The sequence below is a fragment of the Zalophus californianus genome, chromosome 5 (assembly GCF_009762305.2).
Source record: "Zalophus californianus isolate mZalCal1 chromosome 5, mZalCal1.pri.v2, whole genome shotgun sequence".
Taxonomy (NCBI): Eukaryota; Metazoa; Chordata; class Mammalia; order Carnivora; family Otariidae; genus Zalophus; species Zalophus californianus.
Genome location: NC_045599.1, coordinates 24,926,712 through 24,942,080, shown reverse-complemented (window position 1 = coordinate 24,942,080; position 15,369 = coordinate 24,926,712). Strand labels below are relative to the sequence as shown.

At 39.5% G+C, this 15,369-nt stretch overlaps 1 protein-coding gene and 1 pseudogene across 6 annotated transcripts in view; one reads left to right on the top strand and one right to left on the bottom strand.

The window, feature by feature from the left end:
* Positions 1-15,369, bottom strand: part of CDC42SE2 (CDC42 small effector 2) — a 114,778-nt gene that overhangs the window by 60,419 nt on the left and 38,990 nt on the right. The gene's annotated exons all lie outside the window — the stretch shown is intronic.
* Positions 8,791-12,219, top strand: LOC113928607 (annotated as a pseudogene).

The window sequence follows — 15,369 nt, the reverse complement described above, 5'->3', positions numbered from 1 at the left end:
GTAGCCTTTCACAGATACTCTGTACACATAGAAGAATGCACATATATATTTTTTCCTTTTTAAAATATTTTCATGTGATTGCACATATCATTTGGCACCTTGCTCTTTCACTTAATACTTTATCTTGGAAATCAGGCAGTATCAGTAACTTTTAAAAAACTGCCTCCCTCAATTTATAAAGGCTGTATTTTATCATATGAGTATAACCAGTTCTCCAATAGATGGAAAGTTTCTAATCTTTTACTTTTGTTTCTAATCTTTTACTTCTACAAACATGATGCACAAAATAATCTTGTATATTCACACATGGAAAGTATGATGGAGTGAACCCAAAACCTACAGGATTTATCTGTGGGATAAACTCCAAGACGTTTCTGAACATGGTCAATCAAAGAGTTTACAGATTTAAATTTTGGGAGGCATTTTAGATTTTCACAAATATTTTCCAAATTTCCTTCTAACAGAATATACCAAACTGCACACCCACTAATAATGCATTAGAGTATCTGTATTTCCAATCTTTGAAAAAAATCTTGAAAAAAATGCCTCCCTAACTCCAATAAATAAAAAGGGGAAAAAATGTGTTTTCTTCCTCTGAAGGTAAGGATCTGTTTCTTTTGTTTATTTTGGACCACTACCCTGCTATAATACTGCAATATATAAAAAAAAAAAATCCTTTTCTATGCTGATCTGAAATGCACTTTTATTATATTCTACCTCCCTATGAATTTGGAACAATTTCTATTCTGTACTACTGACCTAATATATAGAATCACAATGTTTTCACCACTATTGTTTTTTTTCATCACTATAGTTTTGTGGGTTTTTTTTAAAGATTTATTTATCTAAAAGAGAGAGTGAGTGAGCAGGAGGAGGGGCAGAGGGAGAGAGAAACCCAAGCAGACTCCCTACTGAGGATGGAACCCAACACTGGGCTTGATCCCACGACCAGGAAACCATGACCCGAGCCAAAACCAAGAATCACTGAGCCACCCAGGTATCCCCATCATTATTGTTTTAGAATACATTTTTAATATATAAGAGAATTAGTTCCTTTTCTTTCATAACATTTCTGGGTAATCTTATTTTTTGCCTTTTAAATTTTAGATTCACCTTGCCTAATTCTTTAAAACTTTTCTGGTATTTTTATTGGTATCATGCTGTATTATAAATTAGAACAGTATTTTTCAGATACCGAATTCTAATGATAAGCCCCAATCTAAGTCTCTTTTGAGTCTAAAGTGATTCTACTACAGGTGATCTACTTTTTCATTATTTTTTTTTAAAGATTTTATTTATTTATTTGAGAGAGAGAATGAGATAGAAAGAGAGAGCATGAGACGGGGGAGGGTCAGAGGGAGAAGCAGACTCCCTGCTGAGCAGGGAGCCCGATGTGGGACTCGATCCCGGGACTCCAGGATCATGACCTGAGCCAAAGGCAGTCGCTTAACCAACTGAGCCACCCAGGCACCTGGTGATCTACTTTTTGAGAATACTGTAGGTCCAACTGAAAAACTGTACTGGTTAAGAGACAAGGGGAGCCATTACACAGCGTGGCTGTATCTAGAAGTGAAACTACAGCTTTTATGTTTCATCTCAATACAGATTTGTCATTGTTCGTGAGACAAAAAGTTCTTCAGAGAGGCAGAAACTGTTCTCCAAATCACTTTCTGTGGCCCTAGTGTAGAGAATTATAGCTGAAATAAGCGGTTCAGAATTCCATCCTATATAAAGAACTTACAATGAGTGGTTTACTATACACTTAGAGCACCAGGATGAAGTGGGATCCTGAATCTGAGGGGGGAAAAAAAATTAACAGTGGGACCTAGAAAGATGTTTGTCCCACCCCCTACTCCCAACTCATTTAAAAGACCAGCATTTCAGGTAAGTACAGAGAATTGCATAAAACTAAAAACTTATGTGTTCAAGTATGTAGATGAAAGGAATGGACTCCAAAGGTCCTATTAAGTGACAGGCAGAACTTCAGCCTAAGAAAAGCACCCATCCTAATCATGGCCAGCTCAGTCTTCGCAGGCACATCTAGGTCCTAGGCCTCTATCAGTCTCAAATTTCTTTGCCCAGAAATCCATCTGAATCTATAGTTTTTGACCCTTATAGCTTTACTAATAATAGCACCATAGTCATGATTTTTAACCAAATTACTTCAACCGGCCTTGACAGTAATTGTTTCCTTTTGGGTGGATAATTTTCTAACTCTGGGAAAATACAGAAATCGATATAGAAATTAGGAAGTCAACCAAAACCTACAGTATTAATATTTTAGTGCTACTATATATATGTAATAATTTATTTTGATATTTTATGTTCTATTTATTAAGATATTTAAAAGAGAAAAAAATTGATATGCTAAACTTACAAGTTTACAAGTTTAATTTATTGGACATTAAAAATTATTTAAGTTTGGGGCACCTAGGTGGTTAAGCATCTGACTCTTGGTTTCAGCTCAGGTCATGATCTCAGGGATCCTAAGATGGAGTCCTAAGTCAGGCTTGGTGCTCAGCATTGAGTCTGCATGTCCCTCTCCCTCTTCTCCTTCCCCAGCTCGCTCGCTCTCTTTTCTCTCTTAAATAAATAGACAAAATCTTTAGAAAAAAGAAAAAGATTTAAAGTTTTAGGAAGATTTGTTTACTGGTAAATCTGCCTTGTAAACTGCGTGAAATATATGAGGGAACCAGAGAAACATAACTATAACTCAGAATATTTAGGAATGTAATTAGGCATGAAAGTGTCAGCCAACATTTAAAGAGCAAAATTTACTCTTCCTTATCTGCCATTAAAACCCAATGACAAGGGGTGCCTGTGTGGCTTAGCTGGTTGTGTGTCGGACTCTTGGTTTCAGCACAAGTCATAATCTCATGGGTCGCAGGCCTGAGTCCCACATGGGTCTCTGTGCTCAGCAAGGAGACTGCTTGAAGATTCTCTCCCTCTTCCCCTGCCCCCCACTTACATGTGTGCACGCTCTCTCGCTCTAAAATAAATCAATCTAAAAAAAAACAACAACAAAAACAATAACAAGACCATAGCAATCAAACAACAGTAAGAAATAAAAGGCATCCAAATTGGTAAAGAAGTAAAACTTTCACTATTTGCAAATGACACGATACTATATATAGAAAACTCTAAAGGGGTGCCTGAGTGGCTCAGTCAGTTAGGCCTCCGACTTTTGATTTTGGCTCAGGTCCTGATCTTGGGGTTGTGAGATCGACACCCCCCGTCAGGCTCTACGCTCAGTGGAGAGTCTACTTAAGGTTCTCTCTCTTCTTCTCCCTCTGCCCCTCCCCGCCACACACCCAAGTGCACATGCACGCGCACACACACACACGTGTGCTCTCTCACTAAAGTGAATAAACCTTTAAAAAAAGAAAGAAAACTCTAAAGACTGCACCAAAAAACAACTAGAACTGATAAATGAATTCAGTGAAGTCACAGGATACAAAACCAATGGACAGAAATCCATAGCATATCTATACACGAGTAATGAAGCAGCAGAAAGAGAAATTAAGAAACCAATCTCAGTAACAACTGCAACAAAATAAAAAAATAACTAGGGATAAACTTAGCCAAAGAGGCTAAAGACCTGTACTCTGAAAACTATAAAATGCTGATGAAAGAAATTGAAGACAACACAAAGAAATGAAAAGACGTTCCATGCTTATGGACTGGAAGAACAAATAGTGTTAAAATGTCTGTATTACCCAAAGCAATCTACACATTTAATGCAATCTCTATCAAAATAGCAACAGCATTTTTCACAGAACTAGAAGAAAAAATCCTAATATTTATACGGAACCACCAAAGACCCTAAATAGCCAGAGCAATCTTAAAAAACAAAACTGGAGGTATCACAATTCCAGACTTCAATTTATATTACAAAGCTATAGTAATCCAAACATTATGGTACTGATAAAAAAAACAGACACAATGATCAATGGAACAGAATAGAAAGCCCAGAAAGAAACCCATAATTTTTTTTTTTTTAGATTTTATTTATTTATTTGTTAGAGAGAAAGAGAGCACAAGCAGGGGGAGCAGCAGAGGGAGACGCAAGCTCCCTGCTGAGCAAGGAGCCTGATATGGGACTCGATCCCAGGACTCTGGGATCATGACCTGAGCTGAAGGCAGACGTTTAACCAACTGAGCCACCCAGACGTCCCGAAACCCATAATTATATGGTCAATTAATCTTCAATAAAGGAGGCAAGAATAAGCAATGGGAAAAAGTCTCTTCAACTAACAGTGCTGGGAAAACTGGACACCTACATGCAAAAGAAACTGTACCATTTTCTTATACCATAAACAAAAATAAACTCAAAATGGATTAAGAACCTAAATGAGACACCTGAAACCATAAAAATCCTACAAGAGAGCACAGGCAGTCATTTCTCTTGACATCAGCCATAACAGCATCTTTTTAGATATGTCCTAAGGAAAGGGAAACAAAAGCAAAAATACACTATTGGGACCACATCAAAATAAAAAGCTTCTACACAGCAAAAGAAACAACCAAGAAACTAAAACACAACCTACTGAATGGAGAAGATATCTGCAAATGACCTATCCAATAGTCAATATCCAAAATACATAAAGAACTTATACAAGTCAACACCAAATTAAAAAAATAATTTAAAAATGGGCAGAAGACATGGACACTTCTGCAAAGAAGACATACAAATGGCCAACAGACATATGAAAAGATGTTCAACATCATTCATCATCAGGAAAATGCGAATCAAAACTACAATGAGATTTTACCTCACACCTGTTAGAATGGCTAAAATCAAAAAGACAAGAAACAACAAGTGTAGACCAGGATGTGGAGAAAAAGGAACCTTCATGCACTGTTAGTTGGACTGCAAACTGCTACAGCTACTGTGAAAAGACAGCATGGAGCTTCCTCAGAACGTTAAAAATAGGAGAACCCTATGATCCAGTAATCACACTACTGGTTCTTTAGTCAAATAATACAACACCACTAAGTCAAAGGAATACATACAGCCCTATTTTGTTGCAGCATTATTGACAACAGCCAAACTATGGAAGCAGCCTAAGTGTCCATCAATAGATGAATCAATAAAGAAGAGGTGGTGTGTATAAATACAATGGAATATTACTCAGCCATAAAAGAGAGTAAAATCTTGGCATTTTTTAATGACATTGATGGAGCTAGAGCATATAATACTAAGCGAAATAAGCCAGTCAGAGAAAGACAAATACCTTATGAACACACTCATATGTGTTATTTAAGAAACAAATGAGCAAAGGAAAAAAAAAAGAGAGAAACAAACCAAAAAAGAGACTATGAACTATAGATAACAGAGGGTTACCAGAGGGGAGGTGGGTGGAACAGATGAAGAGGATTACAGCACACTTAACGCGGCGCCTGGGGGGCTCAGTCGGTTGAGCGACTGCCTCCGGCTCAGGTCACTATCCCGGAGTCCCGGGATCGAGTCCCGCGTTGGGCTCCCTGCTCGGCAGGGGGTCTGCTTCTCCCTCTGACCCTCCCCCCTCTTGTGCTCTCTCTCTCTCATTCTCGCTCTCAAATAAATAAAATCTTTAAAAAAAAAGTACACTTAATGACCACTGAGTGATGTATGCAAGTATGCAAGTGCTGAATCACTATACTGTACACCTGAAACTAAAGTAACACTGTATGTTAACTACACTGTAATTAAAATACCCAATGACAATACACATGGCACTCAACTTGTGGTGAGTTCTATGGGTCAACCATTTTTAAAGAAAACTACAGAAACAGATGACTATGGGGAATATGGTCTTGAGTGGAAAATTTCTATATCCACCCTAAGATCAACACATTTCCTTAAATTAGTATCATTTCCTCTAAGTATTTTTTCAGTGAGCATGTACATTAAAACCATTCACAAATATTAGATGCTAATAAAAAATGAAAATAGGTTTCCTGCATGTGACTACATTTCAAAGAAGAAATGGCTTCTTTTATAAAAGCATGTCTTATATCCACATAGCACAAAACAAGCAGAGCATTTTTTCATGCTGCCCAGAAAACATTCTGTAATCAAAACCACAAAAGGGCTGCTTTTATGATTTCCTCATGGAAATCATGGCCTTTACAGTGAGAACATACAGCAACAGCTACAATAAATTCCAGCTGCTGTGGTAATAAGGATTATTATACTATGGGTTAGCTGCTGAATGGGCCCAACACTGAGCCACCAATTCTATTTACTTAAGCAAAACATAGCCCCTCAAATGGCAATTATTTCCAGATATTTAAACCCTGGATTAACCAAAGTAACTAGGAATTTAATATCAGTTTCATTCCCTTAAACTGTAACACTATTACCAGACTTTCAAAAATATTTTCTACCTATAAATGTAGATATTTTGCATCATACTGACAAAACTAAAGAGCTAATACCAACTATTCCATTCCCTAAAAATCTCCAAAGCTACTTCTTTACAGATAATTTCAAGTTTAACAGGAGAAACTCTGAACCATTCAGGGGCAATATCTGAGTGGAGCAATCCCATTCTACTTCCTTAATAATTTTCTTTTATACACACATTTCCTCATTCTCTCACATTTGGTGAATGAATTATTCCTAACGTGTGTGTGTGCGTGTGTGTGTGCGCGCGCGCGCACGCGCGCACGAGAGAGAGAGAGAGAGAGAGAGAGAGAGAGAGAGAGAGAGAGAGAGAGAAATACCTAAACCCACCAGAGAGCTTCTAAAAGACTGGTACCCACAACAAGATGCTAGCAAGTCAGGGAAATTGGTATATCTGAAATCAGCCACACGAACATGAAACCAAGAAACTACAAAAATAATAAATATGTATTTTCTGGTTTTTTTTTTCCATCTCTAAAATTGATATAATATTTTCCTATCATTAGCCAAACATAGGCTTATCAAGATGCCTCACTAATCAGGGGCGCCTGGGTGGCTCAGTCGTTAAGCGTCTGCCTTCGGCTCAGGTCATGGTCCCAGGGTCCTGGGATCGAGCCCCGCATCGGGCTCCCTGCTCCGCGGGAAGCCTGCTTCTCCCCCTCCCACTCCCCCTGCTTGTGTTCCCTCTCTCACTGTGTCTCTCTCTGTCAAATAAACAAATAAAATCTTTAAAAAAAAAAAAAAAAAGATGCCTCACTAATCAGATAATTATAAAAATTAACTTATTCAATATATATTCACTGAGCTCCTACTACATGTTAGCCCCCCACAAAAAATTTTTAAAATACACAGATAAAATAAATATAACTCAGCAAGTATAATAAACATATTTTTAAGTGTATAAAAATGAATACACCGAAGAGGTAAAAGATGTTATGTACAGACTATAAGATATTAAAAATGAAGTGCAGGGCGCCTGGGTGGCTCAGTTGATTAGGTGACTGCCTTCGGCTCAGGTCATGATCCTGGAATCCCAGGATCGAGTCCTACATCGGGCTCCCTGCTCAGCGGGGAGTCCGCTTCTCCCTCTGACCCTCTTCCCTCTTGTGCTCTCTCTTTCTCTCCCTCTCAAATAAATAAATAAAATCTTTAAAAAAAAAATGCAGTATTGGGCACCTGGGTGGCTCAACTGGTTAAGCATCTGCCTTCGGCTCAGGTCATGATCTCAGGGTCCTGGGATCGAGTCCCGCAACAAGCTCCCCACTCAGCAGGGAGTCTCCTTCTCCCTCTTCACCTACCCCTCCTCCTGCTCATGCTTGCTCATGCTTGCTCATGCTTGCTCTCTCTCAAATAAATAAAATCTTGAAAAAAAAATGAAGAGTGGTATAAGTAGGTAGAAGTAACAGTAAGTTCTAGTTTATAGCAATTTTGAAACAAGCAACAAATAAGACTTTAAAATCTGGCCTACAAAGATGTCCAAATAGGAATTTTAAAAACTTGGGTTTTTTTTTAAGATTTTATTTATTTATATGAGATCATGACCTGAGCTGAAGGCAGATACTTCAATGACTGAACCACCCAGGAGCCCCGGATTTTTAAAAACTCTTAACAGAAGTACTCCAATCCCTTTTATACTTTATTTATAAAGAGTACTAAAGTCTGGCTTCATGCTCAGGGGTGAAAGAATATCAACGTTCCAATTAATGGTAAGCATTTAGTGAAACATTAGATGCATTAAATTAACAAGACAAGATGCTCACTGTAATCACAATGTTCCACAAGTTCTAGACAATGTAATTAGTAAGTGAACCAATATGATATAAAATCTGAAAAGGATAAGCAAAATTTAAAACTATGTTTAATTACAAATAGACTATATTCCCAGAAAAGCTAAGTGAATCAATTGCAAGACTATTAGAAATACTATGTGAATTTGTTAGGTTGGCTGATTAAACTTAACAAAGAATAATCACCTTCCTAATGCTCACAATAAAGAGACGAATTTAAGCAGTACAATACCATGAAGAGGCACTGCAACAGAGGTTTAGCACATGGATATCAGTGCCGATACAGAGTATAATCTCAACTCTATTACTTCCTAGCTACATAAACCACCATAAAATCACCTAAGGTCTCTAAGTTTTCTCAAGTATAAAAATGAGTCCTTGTCAATGCTGACCGCGGAGGTGACACCATGGGCACAAGGTAGAGGGGCAAGTTAGCTCTCACGGCTGTGAGTGGTGGGAGAGCTAATTCAGGGGAGGGGGAAAATGGGGGAGGGAGGGTCGGGCAGCCCTGCACCCACTTTTTAAATTTTTTCCAGTGCCGCAGCGTCAACCCCTCGGTGCACATGGACCTCACTCCTGGAGTGACAAGAGCCACTGCCTAACCTGGAAGGAGGAATGCCCACTCCTGAGCAGGCCTCACTAGTGGAGGAGGGGCAACCACAGAAAGGAAGCTGCCTCCACTGGCCCAGGCATGAAACCAGACACCACAGCCACCTTCCTAAAGGAGCAGCTCAACTGAGAAGTCATTTCCTTGGAAATCAACAGATGTGCCAAATACTGGTATAAAGGAACCTGGAGGTTCTGACACTGTTCATGCCAACAACGATGCCATCAGGACAGCACTGGCACAAGGGACCCTCTATTCACCAGCACAGACATCTCTCCATAAAAGATCATTGGGTAACTCAAGAAGTCCAACAAAAATGAATTCTTATTCCAAGACTAGATACCAGTAGAAGCAAGGAGTTTCCACAACAGCTAGAATTTGAGTAAGACAGACAATAGACCACAGCATTCATTCATGGGATCAACTAATAACCATTTGGTGAGAAACTCAAGAGCTGAAGGACAAACACTGGTTCAGCCATCAGTAGCCAATCGGGCCATGAGAAGAGTTAGTTTAGCTCCATCTAGAGCAGTCTTTCTTTTGTTATCAGGAGGCACGTCTCCTTCAAAGGGGTTACAGAAAACTTCTCTGGAGAGTAGATTCGGCTCTGTGTCAGTGAGTGACTCCCAACCACTGAACCCCAGTGCATGTTCCTTCACTCCATTACCTGCTCAGCAGGCAGCCTCACCATAGTCTGCATACAGACTCACTTCCCCCGTAGTTGTACACCGGGCTGGATCAGTCACCTCCCAGAAGACTTCCAATCCCAACTGACCAACCTCTCAGTACCAAACCACTACCGAAGTAGGGTCCCCACTGATCCTGATGGGAGGCACAGACTCAAGTAGCTTCCCATCCCAAGGCCAAGTGGGGTCATTGTCCCCCAAACACTGAGGGATGACCACCGCACCACACACTGTGACCTTCACTGTAAGGGACTGTTCATGACATAGAACAACTTGGACAGCAGCAGTATGCCATTTAGGAAGAGTATGGTTCCACATCGGCCAGACAGCCCGAAAGGCTTAAGAGTTCCTGTGGGAGGCAGTACAACCAGCTTGGGAAAGACCTTCGTTCAGCTCTGTCTCCCAACCTGCTCATCACTCCTATAAAGGAGGGGAAGACCTATTACAGCCCAATGTTATCGCAGACCAAACCACGGAACCGTAGAAATCCAAAGATCATAGGCAGCACTATATTGCCCAGGTACAGTAGGTGTTGGAAACGTGCAAAGGATGTCCAGCCAGCAAAGCGCCCTTACATACCAAAGAAATAATTATGCTCTGAACACAAGAGCTACCTGCCCGAAGCCCTACAGGCCAATACAGCACCGAGTGCAGGAGTGCAATTATAACAAGCTGCAGCATGCAACACCACATGTGATACTGGCACAAGATCCCCATCAATAGACAGTATTCAGAAAGACCCCAGGGAGTTTGCCTGGCACAACCCCAAGCTGCCTGAAGTCATTCACACGCTGCAGCACCCTTCCCATCAGGTGAGGCAAACGCAGCAGCCTACCTGCAGCACCCATGGTTTGGCAACAACAAAGTACAGATGGAGGTGTATAGGTAAGGAAGAATCAAGCACCCGTTCGACTTTTTGGACGACAGAGTTTTGGAAGTTTGGAGGAATGCTGTGGGGTGCCCTCCGAAACCTTCTTTTTGCAAGTCTACAGATGAAAATAAAATAGCAATAAAAAAAAACGTTGGTAGGATACCTGCCTTGTTCCAACTGATGAGAAAATCTACTGATGCCGAAGTAAGGGAATTTGTTAACAGGAGTTCTTTGGAATTTATCTCCATGTGATGTTATAAAGATGACAGTCAATCAAGATACTCTCTCAACCTTAACAAACACTATGCATGTTCCAGTTATTCTAGATGGAATAGCTCTTTTCATGATGATCACAAAATTAAATTTCAGACTTCACTTGTTCTGCCTAATACGACAGGTTGCCAGCTCCACAGGGGAGGAAGTGAAGAAGTACATGCAACCCTGTGAGGTGCTAGTAAACTCACTTTTGCATGGGATCCACACGTGTGGACACATGTGATCACAACACCAAGATTGTGATGAACTGCATTTCCACCCCACGGAACCTGTCCCATCAGTTGCAACTGGAGGCCCCTCAGGCCTGGCTGCTGGGGCTGAATTAACTGGATGCCTTACCAGGAAAAGAATCTCCCAACAAGGACTTGGAGCCCAGCTGTCAGGGGGCAGAGAAAAAGAGAAGGACACAAGAGGATCAATGGGATGGAGCTGGTCATACCCCAAGACTGCCACAGTACTCCAAAGGGGCTGAGATGCTGTGGCATCCACCAGCGGTAAAACCGTATCTGATTCTTCTACCAGGAAGTTGCACGCCAGCTACCTTGGAAGGCTCTGCTGGATCTCTCCAGAGCCTCTGTTGGAAACTAGTTTGCAGAGTACATCCAGGTGACCATCCACAAATACAAAGGGCTGCCCATCCTTGTAGGACTTCTGAAAGCAGATAATGATAGATGCTCCATCTGAAGCAACTGCTTTGAGGGATATGGTGCTAGATGTTTGGGACAAAAAGCTCACAGGTAAATACACCATGAGAGACCCGGCCAACCAGCTTCCCAGTAGCACTGGCCCCCATGTACTGTCTGATGAGACCATCTGCTGTGCTCCGCATGAGGTCACCAGCAAAAACATGGAGAACAACAAAGTCCTGGCCAACTCAGGGGGGATAGAGACATAACCAAGGGCAGAGGAGACAGATCATCGCTGCAAAGTGGTGAAGGCAGCAGCCCAGGTCTTGAATACAATATGGCAATATGAGGCTCTCCAAACCATTTCTAAAAAGGATGGGTGCAATCAAAACTATTTTGTTATACCTTTATTTTACATTCGAGTGAGAGAGACCAATTCAAATTGCATCCTTCTTTGTCTACCACTGACGAACAGATGTCACCCATCATTTGTCAGCAGCATCTCCTCCTCACCAGCACAGTTACGAATCAGAAACCCTCACTCAATACAATAGGACCCAGCCACCTATGCAGTATTACAGTAGCCAAAAGAAAACCAAACAAAGGCTTATACTCTGGCTCCAGCAAATCTTCACCAACTTATATCAGTTCCTATTCCTCACCAGCAAGAAAACAAAACAGCTCCCACATCAACAACTGTATTGTAGTCAAAATGATTCCAACAGTAAGAACTCTGCCATACACAGATGTGTCTGCTGTCTCCTCATAGCTATAAAGATCCTTATTTTCATGAAAGAGTTCACTTCCCAGCTATTACTAATTATTCAACACAGTATGGACTGAAATCAACCACAAATTATACAGACTTATTCCACGAAACAACGTTCTTATAGAGCAGAAGAGTACCCAGGGTTCCCAGACTTATGGGTTGTAGCATCAAGATGCTCAGCAGAACTACTCTATCTAATCTTTTTTTGAATGAGAAGAAAAGCCTGCCTTGCTGATTTGCTGAAATGTCCAAGTATGAAATGTATGAGTAAAGAGCACTTTTTTTTCTTTTTTGAAGAATTAGCAGTGAAATGAGGAAACCTTTGGGAGAAAAGACTTTGACTTTCTAAGCTCTACTTAGGTGTCAGATGTAATTACTTGTAGATTCTGTAGTCTGGTAAAGGTGTGGGCAATGCAATAAAGAAGTTTAAGAAATGGATGAAATGAGATGGGGGATGTGTAGGTAAAATCAAAGGAGAGGGGATTTTTTAAATGTGAATAAAGTTATGTTCTGATAGTTTGGACAGAAAAAGAAATGAAATGAACATCCCTCATGTTTTATTGCTATTACTAAAAAAAATTGTTAAACAGTTAAGATAATGTTGAAAAGTATACAGAGTATGTCATTTAGCAGTTCAACTCATGTAAGGCATTATTATTTGTATTATTAATAACAGAAACCACTTTGTCCCTTAAGTAAAAAAGAGATATTAATACAGTGTGTGCACTATATTAACCTTTCTAAAATCTGAAGAATTCTGAAACCCCAGTATATCTGGCCTCAAGATTCTGAATAAGGCAAACAAACAAACAAATCTGAATATGGGATTGAGGACTGTACATTTTTCTAATGCTTTATTAGGAAAAAATGAATAATTTATATATATATATATATATATTTTTTTTTTTTAAAGATTGCCAATTCCGGGTTCCCCACAATTGTTTTACCAGCTTCAGAGGTAGCAGAGGTTCAGTAGGCGTCTCCACCAAAGAGCTAATCACAAGAAATGATGGATACTCCTTTTCCTCTACAACCCTAACCTTGTTTAGTAAGAGATTATTAATCTCAGTTAATAATCCTACTATATACTAGTAGGATTATTCACATCATGTCAGCCTATTCCAGTTAACAATAAACTACTTAGCAATGGCATGGACTATGTATTTATCACCTTAACTCTTCTACTTAATACTTGAATCCTTGTAATCAATCAATGAATGGCCTTTTCTGCTGCCTTACAAACCTGATAATGGACTGCATTATCAGAGACCTACTTGCCTAATTCACAGTTCAAGTTTTATTAAGTCCCTTGAGTTATCATTATAGTTTAGAATAAAAGATGTATCAGTTAAGATGGTTTCATATACATGAAACATGAAATCCTAAGCCAACTGGATTAAACTGAATTTTTTCCTTTAAATTTTTTATTGTTATGTTAATCACCATACATTACATCATTAGTTTTTGATGTAGTGTTCCATGATTCATTGTTTGTGCATAACACTCAGTGCTCCACGCAGAACGTGCCCTCTTTAATACCCATCACCAGGCTAACCCATCCCCCCACCGCCCTCCCCTCTAGGACCCTCAGTCTGTCCCTCAGAGTCCATCGTCTCTCATGGTTCATCTCCCCCCTCCGATTCCCCCCCCTTCATTTAATGGCTCATGTAAACTAAATAAAGTCTAGAGGTATACTATCTTCAGGGAAGAATGGATCTAGTGGTCAGGGCATGGTTTTTCTCTGTTCTACTCCTTCAGTGTTTGCTTCTTATTCAACTGGTTTCCTTTTATGGTCAGAAGGTAGCTTCCAGGACTTTAATGAGTACATTTTGATTTCTGTTGAAATTCAGCCAAAAAAAAAAAAATAAGTGCCTTTATCCCAGCATTCCTAGCAAATATCCTAAGATCATTCTGATTCATCTAGGTGAGATCACATGCCTGCTGTGACTGCCTTAGGTTAGGGCACATGTTCCATTCTGACAAACTCTTCGTAGTATTTATGAAATAAAGTACATTAAAGTTGACCTTGGTGATTTCAACTTCTAATATTACTGAATGGTATTACTGAATTAAAATCGATATGTTAAGCATATCATACAACTTTCACTACCTTCTTAAAAAGTTATTCCCCCAAACTTTAATAACAACCCAAGGAAAAAAAAATTAACTTTCCCTGAATGAAAATCACATATTCAAGGATTCAAATGTATTACAAAATTACCCACAGGCTTTATGATTTTCCTTTTTAACACAACAGAAACCAACACTCTATATTTTCTCAAAGCAAAAGAGGTATATATCCGACTTTTTCAAGATTACAACAGTAGAATTTAAATAGTGAAGAGTACATGATTAGCTTGAGTTAGGAAAAAAAATGTTTTTGTTTCATAGAGCCTTAAAATAGAAGTAACTAAATAATCCATCCTGTAACTCAAGACTCCTCTTACAAGCTACTAGATTCACCATGAAACCTACCCCCCACACACAGACACACAACTAGGTCCTAAGAGCAGATCAAAGATGTACACCTTAGGGAGCCTTTTTGTGAATGTGCATTTCAAAGTCAAATACTAATTATTTCTGAATTACTATGTTTCTTACTTTTTATGTCCCTTATTCCTATAATGAGCAGAGAAAACAGAACATAAACTATTCTGTTTTTATGCCAGAGAAGATAGTGAAATTTATTACACTGAAAGCCAGTACTCAAATATATAGGAAAAGAACTGATATTAACAGTAAAGTCGAAGAAAAACAAAAGACAGAATATAAGCACCATTTTTTTTAGAGTAGAACTAACCACCTGAATATGTGTTATACAATAATCATCTTAAAAGCCAAACTTCATTTATAATCCTGCAGGGAAGCAGTGTGGTTAAAGAAAAGGATTTGAATTAAAAGAAAATCTCTGTAGGGGCACCTGGGTGGCTCAGTCAGTTGGTTTTGGCTCACTTCATGAGCTGGGAGTCTACTTAAGATTTCCTCTCTCCCTCTCTGCCCTTCCCCCTTCTCTGAAATAAATAAAACAAGAAAGAAAGAGAGAGAGCACGAGAGAGGAAGAAAAAAAAGAAAAGAAAAGAAAAAGAAAGAAAAGAAGGAAAGAAAATCTCTAATTGTTCAATTCTGTAGATTGGTTTTTCAAATACTCAACTGTTCAAACAATTCAATTCAGTAAATATGCACTAATGGCTTTATTAAGAAGACAGTAATGGTATTACACAGAGGAGGATATAAACACAGCCCTTAACTGCACAAAGTTTTGGGGCGCCTGGGTGGCTCAGTTGTTAAGCGTCTGCCTTCAGCTCAGGTCGTGATCCCAGGGTCCGGGGTTCGAGCCCCGCATCGGGCTCCCTGCTCCG